This window comes from Sinohyriopsis cumingii, unplaced genomic scaffold (genome assembly GCF_028554795.1).
Source record: "Sinohyriopsis cumingii isolate HCF-2022 unplaced genomic scaffold, ASM2855479v2 utg003604l, whole genome shotgun sequence".
Lineage (NCBI taxonomy): Eukaryota > Metazoa > Mollusca > Bivalvia > Unionida > Unionidae > Sinohyriopsis > Sinohyriopsis cumingii.
In genome coordinates this window covers 90,576-112,893 of record NW_028316545.1, presented here as the reverse complement: position 1 = coordinate 112,893, position 22,318 = coordinate 90,576, and the positions used below count along the sequence as shown (strand labels likewise).

The following is a 22,318-nucleotide window of genomic DNA, read 5'->3' as shown; positions in this document are numbered from 1 at the left end:
AGGGGTCTTTGATTTATTTTGCTCCCATTTGGCAAGATAATATATCTTACAAAGTCCATTTATATGTGACATTCAACTTATCGCAGCATATGATACGTATCGTCTTTGAAGGACCGGAAATTGGACATGTTTTTATTTCTTTAAACTGACCATATTCAACATTGCAATAACGTGACCTGAGGGAACAAACCAACTAAGGAGTTGATTTTTACCCTGCTTTTCCATACCGCCACTAAGTTTCCGACAAGACAATATTCATGGGTTAAGGTACGTTCAACTAAATTCTCGCGGAGGAGAGACAAATAACTCAAATACAGGCAAGAGACATTATATATTTGTCTGTATACTATAAAATACAGGTTAAAAATGATCTCCAACATACAAGACAACACGCATGCTTACAAATTTTGTAAAAAGAATCGCAAATAACAATAATTTTACAGTGCTTTGCGGGTAAAGAAGCGAAATCAAGTTGGTTACTTATTTCTTATTCCTTATTCCCGATTCAATAAGGAATAAGTAACCAGTTACCTATTCCCCCTTCAAATATTTTCACGTACATTTGAATACTTATTCCTTATTCACACAGATTTGTTTATATTTATTCATTATTCCCAATTCAGTGTGTAATTGGTTACTACTTAGTTAATGCAGATGCAAGCATTTTAGGGCATGCATTGGTGTAATTGTAACCCGATTGGAGAAATACGAGTGCAATATAAAGCTGAATATAGACAGATCAAGGACTATATGTAGGAATGGTTTAGGATATTGATAGGAATACCTGTTTTGTAATAAGATACAGGATTAATTAGTTGTGTTAGGTTTTGGGTCCTGTCTTGTGATGCATGGCGTTAAGTATTAGTATTCGGGTTCGAAAGCTTACTAATGACTCAGGTAAAAGGGAAACCACAAAAAACATAGAAGTGTGAAATTGGGGATTTCTCTTGTTGGTCGTCATGTCCTTAGAGGAGAATTATGTGCAGTATTTACCAGTTTAAGAAGCCTTCAGTTGACTTGAATATTGTCTAGAAGTCCTTGGAACTTGGGAACTTAGCATACTTGTAACCGATTTCCAGAAATTGGGGTTATAAAGGGGAGTTAAAGGCGGGTAAAGTACATGCCGCAAGAAGATTATATCTTACTTATACAGTTTGGTCATTAAGTATCATCTTTAAAGAGATCTGACAAGGACCCTTCGTGAAATGTTACCTCTAGAGGATAGTGTAGTAACGAAAGAAGTCCTGACAAATTTCGTTGAGCCGATTTCGAGAAATCAGCTACTTGACAGAGGTCTTCGTACGACACATACCGTAAGATTATAACATAGGCCCTTCTTTGACATTTTATCTTTAGGTGATAGAGGTCCATCCACGAAAAATGTCCTGACGAATTTCGTCGAGAAGAAACAGCATAATAAGGGATGCCCTATGGGTACCTGGTATTACCTCTCCCCCACCACCGAAAAAACCCAACAAAAACAACAACACGCAAATATTAATATACTGTATCGATAGTTTGTACTAACTGAACACCTGCTAAGAGGATTTTGATTTCAACGTCTCCTGCATATTATCTAACTAGGTACGCCTTCTAAGAGTAGAATTTTTAAAAAAAAAAAATCGTCGAGGCGATTTTGAGTAATCCTACTGCTAGATGAATGTCCAGTAAGACAACGTGAGAACATTATATCTTTATAAAGTTTTGACATGGAACCTTCTTTGATATTTTATCTCTAGGGGATAGGGTCAACTCTCGAACGAAGTCCGGACGAATTTCGTCGATAACGATATAAGGGGCGTCCGATGGGTACCAGGTATGAAAAACACGCATAGATTAATAGACTGAATCAAGAGCTTGTACTAACTGAACTTCTGATTAGAGGATTTTGATTTCAACGACTGTTGGATATGGTAAGGCACCCGTGCTAAAATTAAAATTTAAAAAAAAATACGTTGAGTCGATTTCGAGAAAGTCGCGACCACATAAAGGCGGTCGGGTACAACACATTCCGTATGAAAATTGTATTTTACGTATATATTTGGGCCATTGAGTCCCTTCTTTATAGAGTTGACATAGACCCTTGTTGACATTTTATCTATAGGAGGATTGAGTCCATCCACGAAAGAAATCATGACGAATTTCGTCGAGAGGAAACAGGGGCATAAGAGACGCCAGATGGGTACCGAGTATGAAAAACACTCAATTGTTAATAGATTGTATCAATAGTTTGTACTAAATAACCCCTTACTTGGAGGATTCTGATTTCAACACCTCTCATAAAGTAGCTAAATAGGGCCCCATTCTAACGGCAGGAAAAGTTTGAAGACAATTCGCCGAGCCGATTTCGAGAAATTCGCTGCTAGAGAAAGGATGCGAGTACAACATCTACCGTTGTACAGTTGGGCCATTACGTCCCCTCTTTAGAGTTTTGATATAGACCCTTCTTTAATACTTTATCTCTAGGCGATAGAGTGCATCCACAAATTAAGTCCTGACGAATTTCATCGTGTGATAAGAGCGAAATAAGAGGTATCCGTGTGTGCAAAACATTTACATATTCAAAGATTGTATCAATGGAAGATCCACTTAGAGGATTTTGATTTAAACGCCTCTTGGACATTATCTAGCTATGGACCCGTTCTAACAGCAGGAAAATGCATAAAATATTGGTCGAGCTAAATTTGAGAAATTCGCGACTAGAGGAGATAGAGTACAACACATGCCGTAAGGTTATATCATACGTTACATTTGGGACACTACGTCACCTTTTCTTTGAGTTTTGACTTAGACACTTCTTTGATATTTTATATCCTGGGGATTGAGACCACCCACAAAGGATGTCCTGATGAATTTCGTCAAAAGGAAACAACCAAATAAGGGGCGCCCTATGGGTACCGGGTATGAAAAACATGCAAATGTTAATTGATTGTATCACTAGTTGGTAGTGATTGTACTCCGTCTAAGAGGATTTTGATTTCAACGTCCTTTGGACAGTATCTAAATAGGGACCCGTTCTTATTGTAGGAAAGGTGTAATGAAACTTCTGCTAGCCAATTTCGAGAAATTCGCAATTGGAGAAATATGATCGAGTACAACACATGCCGTCAGAAGAAGATGTCATACCTATCAGTTGGGCCATTACGTCCCATCTTAAGAGTTTTGACATGGACCAGTCTTTGATGTTTTATCTCTAGGTGAGAGATCCATCTACGATGGAGATCCTCACGAATTTCGTCAAGAGGAAACGACAAAAAAGGGGTGTCCGAAGAATATTGGGGTTGAAAACCACGCAAATGTTAATAGATTGTATCACTAGTTTGTACTGATTGCTCTCCAACTTAGAGGATTTTTATTTCAACGTATCTTAGACATTATCTAATTAGGGACCAGTTCTAACAGTAATCAAGGTTTGAAGAAAATTCGAAGAGCTAATTTCGCGAAACTAGCGGCTAGATATAGGAAGTCGAGCAGAACACATGCTGTAAGCCTATATCTTACGTTTACATATGGGCCATTACGTACCGTTTTCACTAAGTTTTGATATTTACTGCTAGGGGATAGCGACCACCAACGACGGAAGTCCTGATGTATTTCGTTGAGAGGAAACAGCTCAATACGGGGCGCCCTATAGGCCCCGTGTATGAAATACCTGCAAATGTTAATAGATTGTATCACTAATTTGTACTAAGAGTACTCCAACTTAGATGATTTTGATTTCAACGTTTCTTGGTCGGTATTTAAATGGGGACCCGTTCCAACAGTAGGAAAAGTTTGAAGAAAATTCGTCAAGCCGATTTTGAGAATTCTTCAGCTAGGTAGGGGAAGTCGTGTACAACACTTGCGGTCAGAAGATGAGATCATACATATATTGTTGGGTCATTACGTCCGCTTTTAAGAGTTTTTGCATGGACCTTTATTTGATATTTTATCTCTAGGGGATAGAGTCCATCCACGAAGGGAGTCCTGACGAATTCGTCAAGAGATAGGAACGAAATAAGGGGCGAACGGTAAGTAACGGGTATGAAAAACACGCAAATGTTAATAAATTGTATCACTAGTTTGTACTGATTGTGCTCCAACTAAGAGGATTTTGATTTCAACGTCTCTTAGATAGTATTAAATTAACGACCCGTTCTAACAGTTGGAAAGTTTTGAAGAAAATTCGTCAGGCTGATTTCGAGAAATTAGCGGTTTGATAAAGGAAGTCAAGCAGAACACATGCCTTAAGATTATATCTTACGTTTACTATTGGGACATTACATCACCTCTTTGTACTGTTTTGACATGGACCCTCCTTAGATATTCTTTCTGTAGAGGATAGAGTCCATCTAGGAAGGATATGTTGACGAATTTCGTCGAGAGAAAACAGTGCAATAAATGGCGCCTTATGTGTCCCGGGTATGAAAAACACTCAAATATTAATAGATGGTTTAGTTTTTATTAATTTTACTGCAACTTAGAGGATTTTGATTTCAACTGCTCCTGGACAGCGTCTAATTAGTGATCCGTTCTAAAAGTAGTAAAATTAGAAGAAATTTCGTCGATCCAATTTCGAGAAATTCGCGACTAGATGAAGGAGGTCGAATACAATACATGCCGTAAGAAGATGATATCGGACGTATTCAGTTGGGCTATTACTTCCCCTCTTAAGAGCTTTGACATGAGCCTTTTCTTCGATATGTTAATCTCTAGGGGATAGAGTCTATCCATGATGGAAGTCCTGACGAATTTTGTCTGGAGGAAACATGGAAATAATGGGCGTCCTATGGGTACTGGGTATGAAAAAGTCTCAAATCTTAATATCAATAGTTTGTACAATTGAGTTTCTACTCAGAGGATTTTGATTTCAACGCCTCTTAGACATTATCTAGTTAGGGGCCCGTTCTTGCAGTACGAATAATTTGAAGAAAATTCGTCGAGCCCAATTCGATAAATTTGCGGCTAGATGAAGGAGGCCGGGAACAACACATACCGTAAAGTGATTATATCTTATGAACACAGTTGGGTCATTACGTCCCCTCTTTAGAGTTTTGACATAGACCCTTCTATTATATTCTGCCTCAAGGGGATAGAGTACATCTACGAAGGAAGTCCTGACGAATTTCGTCGAGAGGAGTCATCGATATAAGGGGGAGTAGGTTATACGAATCGGGTATGAAAAAACGCAAACGTTTATTGATGGTATCAATAGTCTAATAATTGAACTCGAATTTAGAGGATTTATATTTGAACGTCTCTTGTACATTATCTAAATTGGGACCCGGTCTAACAGTCTGAAATGTTTGAAGAAACGTCTTCAAGCCGATTTCGATATTTCGTGGCTTGAGACAGGAGTTCGAGTGATATGTTGTATTTCGAGGATAAAGTCCACCAAAAAGGGAAGTCCTGACGAATTTCGTTGACAAGAAACAGCGATATAAGGGACGCACAGTGAGCGTCGTGTTTAAATAAAACGAACATGTTAATAAATTGTTTCAATAATTTGTTCTAATTTGTACTCCTACTTAGAGGATTTTGATTTCAGCGTCTCTAGGACAGTATCTAAATAGGTACCCGTCCTAGTGATACGAAAACTTTCATAAAGATTACTCGAGCCGATTTCGAGATATCAGCGGCTAGGTGAAGGAGGTCTGGTTCAATACATGCCGTAAGAAGATTATACCTTACGTTTACATTTTGGCCAATGCGTCCACTCATTCTAGACTTTTGACATACAACGTTCTTTGACATTGTATCTCTAGTGTATAGATTCCACCCACGAAGGAAGACCAGTTGAACTTTGTCGACAGTAATCAGCGAAATAATAGGCGCGCTATGGGTACATGGTATAAAAAACAAGAAAATGTTAATACATTGTATCAATAGGTTGTATCAATTGTACTCCTACTTAGCGGATTTTGATTTCAACGTCTCTTGGACATTAGGAAAGTAGTGATCCATTCTAACAGTAGGAAACATTAGAAAAAACTTTTTCCAGCCTATTTCTAGAAAATCGCGGCTAGATAAAGCAATTAGAACTCTACAGATGATGTAACATTATATCTTACGTTTCCATTTGAGCCATTACGTCCCCTCTTCATTCAGTTTTTACATGGACCCTTCTTTGATATTTTAACCCTAGAGTGTAAAGTCCACTAACCAAAGACGACCTCACATTTCTTCGAGAGAAAACTGCGAAATAACGGCGCATCATTGGTGTCGGGTATGAACAATAAGAAAAGGTTAATAGATCAATCATTTGTAATAACTGTACTCCTGATCAAAAGACTGATTTCGACGTCATTTGGACAGTATCTAATGAGGTACACGTCCTAGCAATAGGAAAATTTTCAACAAATATTCGTCTAGCCGATTTCGAGAAATTCGCGGCTAGATAAAGGGGTTCTTGTCGAACACATGCTGTGAGAAGATTATATCTTACGTATAATGTTGGGACATTACCTCCCCTCCTTAAAGAGTTTCGACATGAGCCCTTCATTGACATTTCATCTCTATTGAACCTAGGAAGCAAGTCCTGATGAATGTCAAGGAGAAGGACCATCCAAATATGTGGCATCCTAAAGATACAGGGTATGAACTTTTGTGGTATGGCAAGAGAACCAAGATTCTATCACCAGGCTGAAAGCTCCTTTACTTCGAGTTATTATCATATCTTGACTTCATTTTGGATTGAGTACAGCGCAGATTTGCTCTTGCGACCTCACAAGCCTTTGACAACTTATATTTAAAATTGGAAACATAATCAAGAAGATTAATTTCAGACTCTTCATTAGAAAGAAGTTTCTCTTTCAATAACTTCAATGGTCCACGCACAGTGTGTCCAAAAACCAGTTCAAAGGGACTGAAACCAAGAGATTCTTGAAACTGATTCCCTAACATCAAACAATAGTAAATGAATGCCTTCATCCCATTCTTTTCCCGTAGCAAAACAATATGATCGAATCATATTTTTCAAAGTCTGATGGAATCTTTCTAATGCCCCTTGGCTCTCAGGGTGATAGAAGATTTGAATTGTTGAATGCCTAATTCGTACATAACTTCCTCGAAATTTCCAGACATGAAATTTGAGCCTTGATCAGACTCGACAAAATTGGGAAGGCCACATTGAGTAAAAACCTTTATCAAAGCTTTCAATATTCTTTTAGATTTTATATTCCTCAAGGGAATTGCCTCTGGAAACCTTCTTGACGCACACATAATGGTCAACAGGTATTGATTACCTGAGTTGGTCTTAGGTAAGGGACCAACACAATCTGCCATAATTCTACTTAATGGTTCGTCAAAGGCAGGAATAGGTTGTAGATGAGCCTTAGGTATTTTCTGATTGGGTTTTCCTACCATTTGACAGGTATGACAAGATCTACAGTATTTACTAACATCAGTTTTGATTTCTGGCCAATAGAAGTGAGTCAAGATCTTGTGATACGTTTTATTAATCCCTAAATGACCAGCCAATGAAGTTTCATGGGCCAGACTACGTATTTCCTGTCTGTAAGGGGTTTTGGAACTAAAATTTGATAGTTCACTGGCCACTCATCACCAGCAGGTACCTCGGGAGGCCTCCATTTTCTCATAAGAATTCTATTTTTAATGAAATAACAGACAGGAACTTCAGAAGCTTCAGTTTCACTAATGGCCATTTGCAACAAACAGGAAATCGCAGAATCGTTTTCCTGTTCGACGACAAGTGATTATCGTTTATTATCCTGATTAGAATAAAGAGAATGTGTAGTTAAACAAGGATCACTGTGATCAATACCTTCTGATTCATCCAAACAAGGAGTGAAAGTGACCTCATCAAAAGCCTGGCCAATACATGTGTCATCTATAGGAATACGTTCCTTATCAACATCATTCTCAAGAGCTTTCTTTGCCATAGCTCTCTGGTAACTGCACAAGCTGGGAATAAATCAGGGAATTCTTTTTAAATTGGATCGACTTTCCAATCCAAACAATGCTTGTCAGTTACAGGTGGTTTAACCACAACCTTGTCTCTAGCTAGGGCATTGCCTAGTAATAAATGAATGTCATCAACGAATAAATCAAACACTTTTCCTACAGTCACTGGTCTTGCGACTAAGTCTGATGACAAATTTACACAATGGAAACGAACGTTAACAAAGCCGCACTCTTCTCCCTGACTAAGAACGCTTTCGTTAGAAGAAGACTTCTCAGAAAAAGGCAAAGTACTTGACAATAAAAGACTCTGAGAAGCTCCTGTGTCCTTAAAATTTTAATAGGAATAGGACTGGCCGAATCAACCAAGAGTAATATAGAACCCTTCGATATGAATGGTTCATAATTCTTCATAATAAAATCAGACTTGGGTTTATTAGACCCAACAAATGTATTGCTTTCAATACATGATCGTGACCTCGACCTCTTAGAAATAAGAGCATTTGGAACAGGTCTGTTCTCATTCTGATGCCTATTTTTCAACTTGTAGCAATCAGAAATAAAGTGTAATTTCTTCTTACAATAGGTACACGTAGGAAGATACAAGGATCCTTAATCAAGCTTATCTGAAGCTTCATTTTTAGAAGTTGTGCCAGTTTTAGAAAGGCTTGTATTAGACTGAAATACTTTTCTGCCAGAAGACTGTTGAGTACAAGTCTTATTTGCTAAAGGAACTTAATGAGTTAAAGAATACTCATCAGCAGCTCGAGCAGCATTTTCCAAGGTTTCAATCTGATGCTCGTCAAGATAAGACTTCATGCCACTATGGACACAGTTTTTTGAAATCTTCAAATAATAAAATTTGTTTGAGACTTTCATAATCTCGTTCAAACTTTCTTGACTAAGCACCATCTATCAAATAACTGCTCTTTTTCTCCAGCAAATTTGACACAAGAATTTGTCCAGCTTCTTCTCTATAGTTTCTGAATTTTTGCCGATAAGCTTCAGGGACTAACTCATAACCCCTTAAGATGCATTCTTTAACCACATCATAGTTACCACTTTGGTGAACTGACAGTGAATTATAAATAGCACTAGCCTTACCAGTGAGTACACATTGTAATAATTGAATCCAATGCTCCCTTGGCCATTTTAAATTTCAGCAGCTTTTTCAAAACGAGTAAAATATTTGTCTACTTCTTTTTCTCTGAAAGGGGGCACTAATCTAATATTCTATGCAAGATCAAAACTTAAATTTGTATTTGAAGTGGAAATATGATTTTCACTTGCCAGCTCCATTTATTTTATTCTAAATCGATATTCCCTCTCTTTCTCCCTTCTTTAATTGCATTTGCATTTGTTCTTTTTGTAATTGCATTTGTTTTTCTTTCTCTCTTTCCTTTCTCTCTCTCCTCTTTCTCATATTGTAACTGCATTTGTTTTTCTTGTAACTGCATTTGTCTTTCTTTCTCTTTTCTTCCATTGTACTTGCATTTGTTTTTCTCTTTCTTGTTTCTGAAGCTCCAGCTTCCTCAACTCCAATTACATGTTGTATTTTAATTCTAATTCCTTCACTTTTATGTCAGAGTCTGATACAGACTTACTGATCGAAAACAAAGCATTTTTATCCAAAAAAATTATTTTCTACCAAATACTGAACCAAAATATTTCCTATTTCTTGTTTCGTTAAGGAAGCCTTTACCTCAGAAAGATCGTATTTTCTGGCAAGTAGGATCAGTTCATCTTTTTGGAAAAGATCTAATTGTTCCTGGGTAGGATTTGAAATAAAGATTTCCACTTTTGATGACGTTTCATAAAAAGTTTCTCGATTTCACTAAGATTTCAAAAACATGGGGAATTCAAATTTAAAAAAAAAAGTTTCTGAAATATTTTAGCCAAAATTCAAAATCCCGGACGAGCTTCCAATTCTTATGTTACATGTTTAGGCTCGAATAAACAGCATAACATGAAAGAGTGAAAATAACAAGCATTGAAAAATTTAACAAATAATTTATTTCCCTGGAAAAATATTGTAAAATTAAAACAAATAAGAACTTACGGTTTCAAGAATCAAATCTAAAAAACAAACTCCAAGAATAATCCACGAATAAAATTTTAGAAGTCCTAATAATTAAATGTTCTAATGATTTCAAGTTCGAGTCCCGACGAGGAATCCAAGATGGAAGGCGATGACGTGTGCTGTATCCTGTTAAATGTTGTTGTCTACAGTTCCTTGTATAAACACACGAAATAATCCTCCGGTTTTTGAAATCCAAATTAAAAATTTTAAGAAATGTCATTGTTTAAGAATTCAGTATGAGCACAACAAATATTTCCAGAGAAACGAATTAATGTTTTAGAATCCAAATAATCTGAAGAAAAACTAACATATAATTAAAAGCTGAAACGACTTGACATCAAACGTTTTTAAGCCCCGACTGTGAGATCGATCTCTAAGCATCGCTGTTAAAACTAAGTAGTTCGCAATTTTCGAAATGCATACTTGTGAAATAGAGGATCACGTGATCATGTTTAGATATGAAATATCAAGTAGCCCCTGTATGTCCTTATTACTCCGAGGATAAAAGTTGTTTACTTCACTAAAAGCTATTTACAAATCGTGGGTCACATTCCAAAACAACCTCGATCTCAACCTTATTATTCCCACAATAAAAATAAATAAAAAATAACTTATTCACGTGGCTGTTACTAATTTTGAATTAAGGTCAGCCTTATGATTACAAAAATGAAGAGTCAAGATCAAACTATTTTCTGGAAAAAAATACTATTTCCTATTAAACGAAACTACATTATTTTGACATATAATGAAATTTTAAAAAATAAACGAAATTCGTCAGGACTTCCTTCGTAGGTGGACTCTATCTCCTAGAGATAAAATATACATGGAGGGTTCATGTCAAGACTGTATAAAGAGGGGACTAATGGCCCGCATGTATATAATCTTACGGCATGTGATCTGCTCGACTTCCTTTATTTAGTCGCGAGTTTCTCGAAATCGGCTCGACGAATTTTCTTTAAACTTTTTCTGCTGTTAGAAAGGGGTCTTATTTCGAAACAATATAAGAGGCGTTGAAATCAAAATTCACTAAGTAAGGTTTCCTTGAGTACAAACTATTGATACAGTTTATTAACATTTGCGTGTTTTTCATACCCGGTACCCCCTAAGGCGCCCCTTATTTTGCTGTTTTCGCCAAAATTTCACAGCTGCACTGTTTCTCCTTATTCCATTTCCGCTAAGTATCGGTAGGATTTAATGGTTTGAAAATATGCACTAAATCACCTAAACAGGGAACTATTTTACCAGAACTACCTCAGGCTAGTCAAATTATGCATTTAGGCCTCATTTCGCCTGTAACCTTCCACCATATCTACCATTATATGAACAACACAATACGTCTCCAGACAACAGAACCGTCCCGTCTGAATTACTCTATTGCACAATTTACCAGTCCCCCATCACGAATACTGCATATGCTCTCACATAATCGTTACATATAGTTAGGTTTCAATGGGGACTACTCATCTCAAGGGACACTTATGGTACTGTGACCTGAACTCACTATAAAATTAAACCATCCATCCTGGAATTTCGTCAACACTGCAATCTGTGATGTTTTGCCCTAGCAATTGGCTATTTAGTCGGGCTGAGGACACCGACTTCCCAAAATCAACCAAGTGATCTCTTAAATCTATGAAATCCTTAAAAAGGAGAGCTATATGCAAATGACCGATACTCCAAATTTATTACATCATCAAAGATGGGTCTGTGTAAAAACTGTATAAAGAGGCGACGTATTAGCTCAAATGTAATGTAATATAAAGTCTTACGTTATGTGTTGTGCTCGACTAACTTTATCTAGCCGAGAATTTCTCGAAACTGGCTCTTCGTGTTTTCTTCCACTTTTTCTTTCGGTTATTTACATAATATCCAAGAGGAGTTGTAATCGAAATCCTATTTGTAGAGGTTAACTTAGCGCAAAAGTTGGATACAATCTATGAACATTTTAGTGTTTTTCATACCCGGTACCCATCGTTGTTTCCTATCGACGATATTTGTCGGGACTTCCTTCGTGGGTTGACTCTGTCGCACAGAGATAAAATATCAAGGAAGGTCCATTGTCAGAACTCTCTAAAGAGGAGACGTAGAGGCCCAACTATATACGTAAGGTATAATATTCTGATCGCATGTGTTGTGCTCGACCTCTTTTATTTAAATCGTTGAAATCGTATCGACTAATTTTCTTTTAAGGTTTCCTATTGATGGGATTGGTTACTCTTTACCGACTGTCAAACAGGGGTTGAAATCAAAATTCTCCGAGTAAGGGTTCAAGCATCGCAAAGTTTGCTTGCAATCTGTTCATATATTATAACGGTTTTAAATACTGCTGTTATCCGTAAAGACCCTCTTATATTTTCCGCTTCCATTAGACAAACACCGTCAAAAATGCTTTTGGGAGTTAAATACGTATCTGTTTAGAAGATGTCGTACAATAATAAATACCAATATCGTTTTAGTGGTGAACTGTAGGAACCAGATATGGACTGGAGAGGTAATCTGCTAATGGACTTTGTTACAACCATCCGAGAGGCATTTAAATCGATATATTCTAGTTAGGGGTTCAATAATAACAATTTATTCAATCTACCAAATTGTGCGTCTTTTTCATACCCGGTGCCCATAGATTGCCCCTTTTCTCGCTGATTCCTCTCGATGAGATTCATCGGGACTTCTTTCTTGGCTCGACACTACCACCTAGAGATAAAATGTCAGTGAAAAGTCCATGTCAAAACTCTTTAAAGACGAGACGTATTGGCCCACCTGTAGAAGTAAGATATTATCTTCTTGCCGCATGCGCTGTACCCCCCCCCTTATATAGCTCCAGTTTCTGGAAATCGGTTAAACAAATTCTTTCAATGACCAATGACTTTGGCTTATGTTGGAACAGATTCCTGAATAGAAACTGTCCATCAGAAGTTGCAATCGAAATCATTATGGTACGGGTTTAATTCTCACTAAGCATTATTGGATTTGACACTGAGTGTGTTTCATACACCTACCCGTATGCTTGTTTACCCAGTTCCAAGGACTTCAAGACAACATTCGATGTCAACTGAAGGCTTCCTAAACCCTTAGATACTTGAAATAATTCTTCTCTAAGCACATTATGACTATATAAGAGAAATCTCCAATTTCACACTTGTATTGTTTTTTTGTGGTTTCACGTTTACTTGAGCCATTAGTAAGCTTTTCGAACACAAATACTAATATTTCGAGCCATGTACAACAGGACGCGACCCCAACATATAACACAACTAATTAATCCTATTTCAAATTACTAATTATGAATACCCACCAATATCCGAACCCCTTCCTCCACATAGTTTTTGATTTGTCTCTAGTCAGCTATATATAGCTTGCACCAAAGAACACTCTTATTTCTCTAACTGGGTTAGAATAACACCAATGCATGCCCCGAAGGGCTTTAATCTTCAATAAGTAAGTTATAACCAATTAGTTATGGAACTATAAATAAATAATGAATACCCAACTGGATGTAAATAAGGAATCAGTAACCAAGTGCATGCATAAATAGTTGAATTGGGAATACGTAACTGGTTACTTATTCCTTATTCAATCGGTAACTGGTTACTTATTCCTTATTCAATCGGGGATAAGGAATAAGGAATAAGTAACCAACCTGACGTCAATTCAAGCCTAACATATTTAGCCTTGTATCGAAAGCTGGGGGAAAAGAAGGTAGTATCGTGGTTAAGATTCCTGTACAGTTTCACGATATCAGAACAAAGGCAAGAAATATAAGTAACGCGTATGTAACTCATAACAGAAGCCTGAGCTGAATAGCATTGTCGTAGTTAGTTACAGTAGAACGATTTGCATGACTTTAAGAGCTATACCAGTAAATGCACTGTATTTTGGAATTATTAAACCTGATTCAAAACAAATATGAAAAATAAATCACGCGTATTGATACCGCGAACCCTCTATATCCTATTCTAGAATTAGACGTAATATAATATACATATTTTACATTGCTAGGGCAAGTGCCACATATATTTTTTCCTATCAATATATCCTCCCCAAAACCACCAAACATTTTTCAAAGATGTCAGTGAATACAATTTTTGTCAAATAGTTGCTCTGTAATCTATTGTTCATCATCCATTAGTGTGGAATAATATTATAGTTCCTCAAGCCAATGTTTATACATTGCTTACTTCCTTAAGTGATTTTTTTTATATTTCTGCAGAAATGTTGCATACAATATGTAAGTAAGAATGACTTTACGTTTTATAAATTAAACAATTACACCGATACAAAATAAGCTTAAAATTTAATTGTAAATTAGGATAGCACCTTCGCATCTAGGCATAACTTATCAAGTGAAAATATATTTAAATAATTCACGCTATTTGAGTTTTTTTCCTAAGTGCTTTAAATTGATCACATTTCCATGTACAGTTGTATGAATTTTGGAGGATATAATCTAACCATTGTACACAATCCAAGTGATGTTGCAGAATGATTTTGTTTCGATCAACAGTATTGTGGAATTTTACAATGGGCCATAGTTATTCCTATTACAACAGAATTGTGGAACTTTACAATGGGTCATATTTATTTCTATTACAATAGTATTGTGGAACTTTACGATGGGACATATTTATTTCTATTACAATAGTATTGTAGAACTTTACAATGGGCCATATTTATTTTTATTACAATAGTATTGTGGAATTTTACGATGGGCGATAGTTATTTGTATTACAACAATATTGTTGAACTTTACAATGGGCCATATTTATTTCTGTTACAATAGTATTGTGGAACTTTACAATGGGCCATATTTATTTCTATTACAATAGTATCGTGGAACTTTACGATGAGCCATATTTATTTCTATTACAAAAGCATCGTGGAACTTTACAATGGGCCATAGTTATTTCCATTACAACAGTATTGTGGAACTTTACAATGGGCCATATATATTTCTATTACAACAGAACCATTTAATGAAGAGTTCATGAAATTTTTATATAATACGTGACTCGATTCTTATCTTTGACACCCCATCCCCACCCCAAAAAACAAGATTAAATCAGTTTTCATGTAACGTAAGAGTCTCAGATTTAGGCAAGCAAGAATGGTTGAACTAATCGAAAACGTATTGAATACTTATTGATTTTAGTACCTGTGTTTCATGTTGATGTGTTTATCTGCTCTCATTACTTTTATTTCTTAAATATATTTTGTACAGGTTTGTTCCTTGATGTGCTTGACATCAATTAATTAGCTCTCACTACTTATGGTTAATTAAATCCCAAAAAGCTCACCCATCCACAAAAAAATAAACAAAATTAAAGATGATTGATTGGAATATCATATTTCTCATCTGTTCATTATAAATCCTTTCATTACTGGACCGCATTCCTTACAACAGCACACAAAATCAACATTGTCTCTTTACCAAGAGCACATACAACAAAAACTCATATTCACATTCTTAGACCGTACTAGACCAGTTTCTTTACTATTTAATTTCTGTTGAGGCGGTCATAAATTCAACAATGTCTTATTACCGAAGTCTCCGTACTATCTTCATCTCGAATCATGAATACTGCTTTAAATGGAGTTGGTAAGATGCTATAATTCTGGTGCCGGAAAAAAATCACCAAACAGAATGAAACGGAGCAATACACGATCCAAGCGTGGTCTATACAGATCATTTTAGGATTCAGCTGGATCGGGGAATAACAAAAGTAGGATTTCACGTTCTTGAACAGTTAAATGGTCATACATATCAATATAAACGTTTCAGCTAGGATACTAACAAAGCGAACAACACACAAATTTTAATAATGAAAAGAAAGATATTTTAAAAATAGGATTAAAATAATGAAAGGAAATATATTTTAAAAATGCAGTCAAACAAATAAAACAAATGAACCACCTGTGACAGGAAAGTGAAATATTTGTATTATAACTGATAAAAACGAATAATTGTCCGATTAATTCAGATGCCACCTTACCCCATACTTAGATAATATGTAACCGCTTCTTGATCTTCTCTCTCCCTTTGTTTGCATCTTAGAGTATTCGCTACAGGCTTTTCTTGAAAAAACAATCCTTGATTGTTGAGAAATTGAATCTGCACTTTCGCATGCATAATGCACAGGAAAGCACAGGGAACTAATCTTTACACGTGACTTGCAATTACAATAATAGTATCTGACCCTAAAAGCTGAACCACAGATACAAACGCTGCATGGTAAGTATTAAAGGTGAAAGAAAAACAAATAAAAATGTGATTGCGAACTAAGCGCTTTCAAGCAACATATTCAGCGAGAAAGGCGATAGAGTGGAATTAGTTTTGTGCAAAGTACATGCAATGAAAGCGTCATGACACAATGATATATAAATAGATAGGTTATATCAACCACCTTGTCTGTATAAATGAAAAAGTAAAGGTAAACCAAGAAGGCGATAGGTTTCAGGCACAGTCTGCATATAGAATCGTATGAAACTAGCAATAGATAATGCATGTCCGAATTGAGGACATGTAGGAAAAAATATCTGCGATATTTTCCTGTGAGGGTAGGTGGTTTCTATCCTATGTGCTACCAAGGGCAGCACATAATTTATGTACTGAATTGGACTTTGCACATGGTTATGAAAAATGAGAATTATACCTTTCTTTGATACATACTTAAAGATTCAGTATTAAAACATATAAAAGTATAGAAGGTAATGCTTTTTTTCTATGCAATTGAATCGACGCTAAATAGACCACGTAATCACCTAGATATACCATCATAATGCAACCTGGCAAGATGATGCACTTTTGGTTTAGCAGATGTCTCATACAATTACAGCTCAAAAAATAATTTGAAATAGCATAGGATATCTCGCTAAATGCGTATGAAATAGTTGAAAGCAAATATTTTATGGCATTTAGAGAGATAAAACAAGAAAAGATCAATAAGGTGGCATGTTGATTATGATGGAATGAAAGATTTATTCAGACTGGTGTTATGACGAGTAAGCAAACATTATGAAAAGAAATATGTCTGTAAAATGTACTATAACAAATCACAGCACAATGTGAACAACTCTGTATAAATCCTGCTTGAAAAAGGCCCATTTTGTCACTTTTAACAAAAAATACCATTATTACACATACTAAAACATTGTAATGATGCTATAACTCAAGTCAATATATTCAAGACAATAAAAACAACTGAGCACATATCATCAGGTTTCTGATATGTATATTTTAACAAAATTACCATCATCAATTCAATCTCCAATATGTCGTTTATTGGAACTTCGAAAATATCATCATTCCATATACGACCTGACGGTGTGAACTACAATAACTATGATTTAAAGATTTCAAAAATTATGTTGACTGATTTATCTTCCATGTTTTCCATCCTTTTCAATCCATCATTTAACCGCCATCTTGGTACGTTCGTTGCTTTATTCGACATATTTATTATCGCCTTCTATCAATCGCAATTCATATTCATAACTTTGACCTTTTCATTTTCTTCGCGATGTAAACAGCAAAGCAAATGACCGAAAGTGATAACGATTTTAAAACGATAGAGTATAAATATACTGAATAGGAATAACATGAATTCTGGACTGTAGGTCTGCCAGTTCAAACCAGAATTATTGTTCCTATAATTCTTGTTAATGGCTCTGATGAAAATACTTTAGTGTTGATATTAATTGTAAAATTATAAAATTGAAAAGACATGCTTACCAATCTGACACTGATGCTGTAGTGAATGGATATTGCAATTGCGAAAGATATATCAAATCAATAGACAGATTTGGTAATCCATTTGATTTAAAGATCGCTAAAAATCACGAGTTAATGCTTTTGTCACTTATCACAGTACCAAGAAAACCCGGGAATCTATTTTGTTCCAAAATTATAAGATGTGTATGTAACTAAAATAATTAGACCATTCGATAAAGAAGATTGCTTACACTTAGATGCAAAGAAATATCGGTAATTACTCGGGTTCCTACTTTCACCATAGCGTAAGAATATCAACATAGTTTTAAAGTTTAGCGACAAATAAGAAACGGAAGAGCCCATCGAATGTCATTTGCATATACATGTTCCTATCAAATAACCAATAATAGTACTCAATAAAATAGAAGTGCAAAAAGACAACACTAATGCCATTCTCCAACACCTCTTCCTAATCCACCTACTTCTACTATAACCCTTTGTATTCCTGTCGCAACTGTTACTTCTCCAATCCCATATACTTCAGTCCAATCGTTTTGTTTTGAAATGATGAAAAAACCATGAAAACTTTAGAATTTTGTTTGGTTTAGACAAAAGAAAAGCAATCTCATTACATAGCATTAATGGAATTGCGATAGGCTGGTTATTAAATAATACTGGAAAACCAGTCTGCGTAATTTCTGAACACGTTATCATATATATCTTGTTGGTTTCATACTCACAACTTTATTCACGGACGTCGTCGGCGATCGCGGCTTTATTTGGTTTAGCAAATGTAAACATATGTTGAAGTCTTAGATTCTATAGCATTTTTCCATGAAAGTTTGTTTGTTCATGCATCCCGAGGAATGGTACGCCACCATACTAAAAATACATATCTGCGACCTGCTTTTCAAATAGTTGTGATAATGAACACCTTTTATGATTAGGACAGCTCTGGAACAGTGATGCTGCAGAGTCCTGAAAACAGCTCTTTAGATAGAGCTTGAGGTGTACTAGATCAAAGTACTAAAATTTTCACGCTTCACAAACATAGCTTGTATAGCTTTAATATCTGATATGTGGATGCATTTAACAAATAGTACACCATGCGTCAAAAGGTAGGTCACCACATCCTATCCTTAACACTTCAGTGAATATACACATCATTGATGCTTGAGCGACTTTCTTTGACCTTGAACAGTGATAATACTAGATATGAGCATACATCCTGCCAGAAGAACATTATCAAAATATGAACGAAAAAAGTAGCCTATTGACTTAAATGTATCAGTACTCAGTATGGATCACCCTTGTGAACTCGCAAATATAAAACTCTTGTGTCTGAACAAATATGAATAGACGAGCTTTGATGCTATTTGGAACTCTCATATCTTTGTATAAGGAGCCTTCAACTTGTTTCTCTTCATAATCTCAGGTAAGATAGACGACTGCATGCTAGCATGGTTAGAAAAACAAAATCAGGATATCCTTTTCCCTTACTTGGAAATTGTCGATGTCATTGACTAAAGTGACAAAATGAATCTTAAAAAAATACTTGTGGACAGTCGATCTTTAATCATATCCCCCAAATCTAGCCTGCCGTCAAGGCGTATCACTATTTTATATGTCACATGACCGTGCCACTGCAATGATATTATTTAGTGTTTTGCAAGCTGGGTTAGCTGCAATATCAGATCCCAAAGGTACTTATTAAAATCCCACATGTAATTGCCGTAAACAACTGGATTTATTAATATCATTTATTCCAGCACAAAGACGAGAAATGCAAGGCACATATGCCAACAAGCGTGTCATTTCTGGATGCAAAACGTATCTTGATGGTAATCTGACTTCACTGTGACAGCAATCAGGTAAGAGATTAATACATCACTGTGTGTCCTATCGTAATATATCAACGGAACTATAGGAATAAATAAAACAATTTTCGAACGAATTCCTTTTATTCTAGAATTTGATTTCACATTTTCTAATAAATCTTAGTATTTAATCTTTTACTCACTTACTAATTATAAGAGGCGTACCATTAATATATAGGATTCTGAAGCTTTATGTTTTAAATTTAAATAGCTAGTCAAACCTAATTTCAGCCAACCAGATGTCTGGCATTTATTATTAAATTCTTTTGGCAAAATCAGGCCTCTCTCACCATACATAATTCATTTGATTCATCTAAATAAAGGTGATTCGAGGATTCCGTATAAATATATCTATGCAAAAGCTAAAGTTGACGTCTGTACTTCTTCCATTAATATATTGGATATAAAATGTTATTGGTAAAGTAATTAAGTATAGCTGTGATTGATAGCAACATAATAATAATATATTTTTTCCAAGACAATCCACGAACATGGCATCCACCATTATATTTACGAATGAAAGAACCAACTTTTCACGCACGTGTTGGATTGTAGTTGATGTGTTTAGAGACATCCTCTGGCGTGTGCTAACCGATGAAATTTCTCCCGCTGATTTGCCAAGTAAAGTTCTGTCCAATCAGCATAAACTTGGGAATCTTAATAAGGATATACGATCGTGGTTGTGTCCCGGCAGCTCTGCCACTCCCATTATCCCTGCCTCAAAAGACTTTGACGTCACTTCACTTTACACGCTTATTAGAAACTTTTGCAAAAGGGTCCCGGTTCCAACAAATGGGTGGGGCCAAGAGCCTCCCCCTATTGGAGGGAACCTAGGTGATGAGGTAGAGCGGGTAAGGGTGTTCAGAAACTCTGTTTATGGGCATGCAAAGGAAGGTCATATCAACACTATAGAGTATAGTGACTTATGCAGAGAAATGAAAACGTTCGTTACGCGTTTCGACATATTCTTTGGCGGCAATTGCGACTTTGTGGGAAGGATAGATTCCATTCTTACATGCGACATGGATAAAGCTCTACAAGACACATATCTTGACAAAATGCAGGAAATATCCAAATTATCAGGTACGTGAATACATTTGATTTACAATAACGTATATTAATATATTTCGCTAGTTTTCTTCCTTTAAGTTTTCATGAGCAAGATGAATCCGACATCCCCAATGGAATGTAAAGCAGAATATGTACATTTAAATATAAAATCTGTAGTCATATTTTTTTCTGGATGAAAGATCTAGCAGTCAAACAGTATATTTATTTTCTGGCCTATATGCTAAATGACAGTTTAGTTGTATATTGCAGCCATGCTTAAATCCACGAGGATAACAAAAGCGATTATAAAATATATTACTAAAGGTTACAGGTGAATTAAAAGAATCAGTCTTATTCATTGACTGATTCTTGTCGTAAATGAATTGCAATTTCACAAAATACCTTTATCCTTGGAATGTTCTGAACATGTGAAGATTTGTTAAATACAAAATAATGTGATGTAACATCTTTACTTTGCAAATTATAAAATGTAATCATATGTACTCAATATTTTCTTCCTAGTATGAGCAATTTATTTTAAACTTGAAAAAATCCATTTGAACACATTATTATTTAAATTTGGTAAAGATGGAAATTACCTGTTTAAACTGTTAACATTGTCATGTTGCTTTAAAGTCATTTTTGCGACACTAGTCCTATATAATCCCTTCTTATAGTGTTTGTTACATTAGCATGTCTATTAATATCACTCTTTCTATGGAATTCCACGTAGTAGAACCCAACTGAATTTTAACTCTCGGTAAGATCTTAGCACTATATTGTATTTCCTCCTTAAAGTGAGAATTTTACAAACTTAAAAAAATTTACGAAAAGGAACAAAACTGATTAAATGTCATGTCTAAACTTAAAATACTGGAACCTTTTAATACACAACGTGTATGCATGACTACTGTGACTATGCGAACTTACAAGACAAATGATGTGTATTATCATGATTGGTCTAGGTTACGGTATGCAAAGGAGCTATTCTCGTTCGAAAATGAATATGTGTTGCAGATTTACCGATGGCCAAATTATTTGCTGTAAGGTGGCATGATACTAATTCCAAACAACATATCTGCTTAAAACACAAGCACATGATAGACTATTTTTATGTATATTGTACAGAGACTTTTCCACTGTAATCCCATGCGGAATACAGACAAATATATCAATGGAATTTTCTGTATCTTTTTGTGTTCTGAAAACAAAATTTAAGGTTTATATTATTTATTCGGTTTACCGATTTCATAAATCTTTTCCTAAACTGTTTGTAAATGAATTTGTACTTTAATAACAATCAGAAGCTTCAAAGACTATTTTGTGTTGAAGCATTAGAAAAGTACTTTCCCTATGACACACTAAGGCAACTGACCTGGGGTAATCATGGCAGGAAACATGCTCAGTCATGCATGGTAATAATTTTGTCTCTTGTCTATTCATGAATATTTTCTAAAGACTACCCTTCTATTTTAATTCTTCTATAGATTGCCTTTAAACTTGAAAAAAATCCTTTCGTTCCCAAGGAAAGGTTGAGCCATGCTTTTGTCAATTTTTGCAGAAAAATGTAATCCCAGCCCATTCTGGTTCATCTGGTTTTGGTTTAGTTTCATTTGTTATACATGACTTCTTAAATTTAAACATATTCTGGGTAGATCTTCATTTGTTACAATCAACACAATGATACAAAACTTAATGGTTCCA

General features: G+C 35.5%; 1 long non-coding RNA gene across 1 annotated transcript; it reads left to right on the top strand.

Annotated features, from left to right (window-relative positions):
* Positions 1-109: 109 nt before the first annotated feature.
* On the top strand, positions 110-20,617 carry LOC149769519 (uncharacterized). The gene is made up of 3 exons (XR_016419129.1): positions 110-267; positions 19,457-19,558; positions 20,043-20,617. It is a non-coding gene; the product is annotated as an uncharacterized LOC149769519 (long non-coding RNA).
* The last annotated feature ends 1,701 nt before the right edge of the window (positions 20,618-22,318 follow it).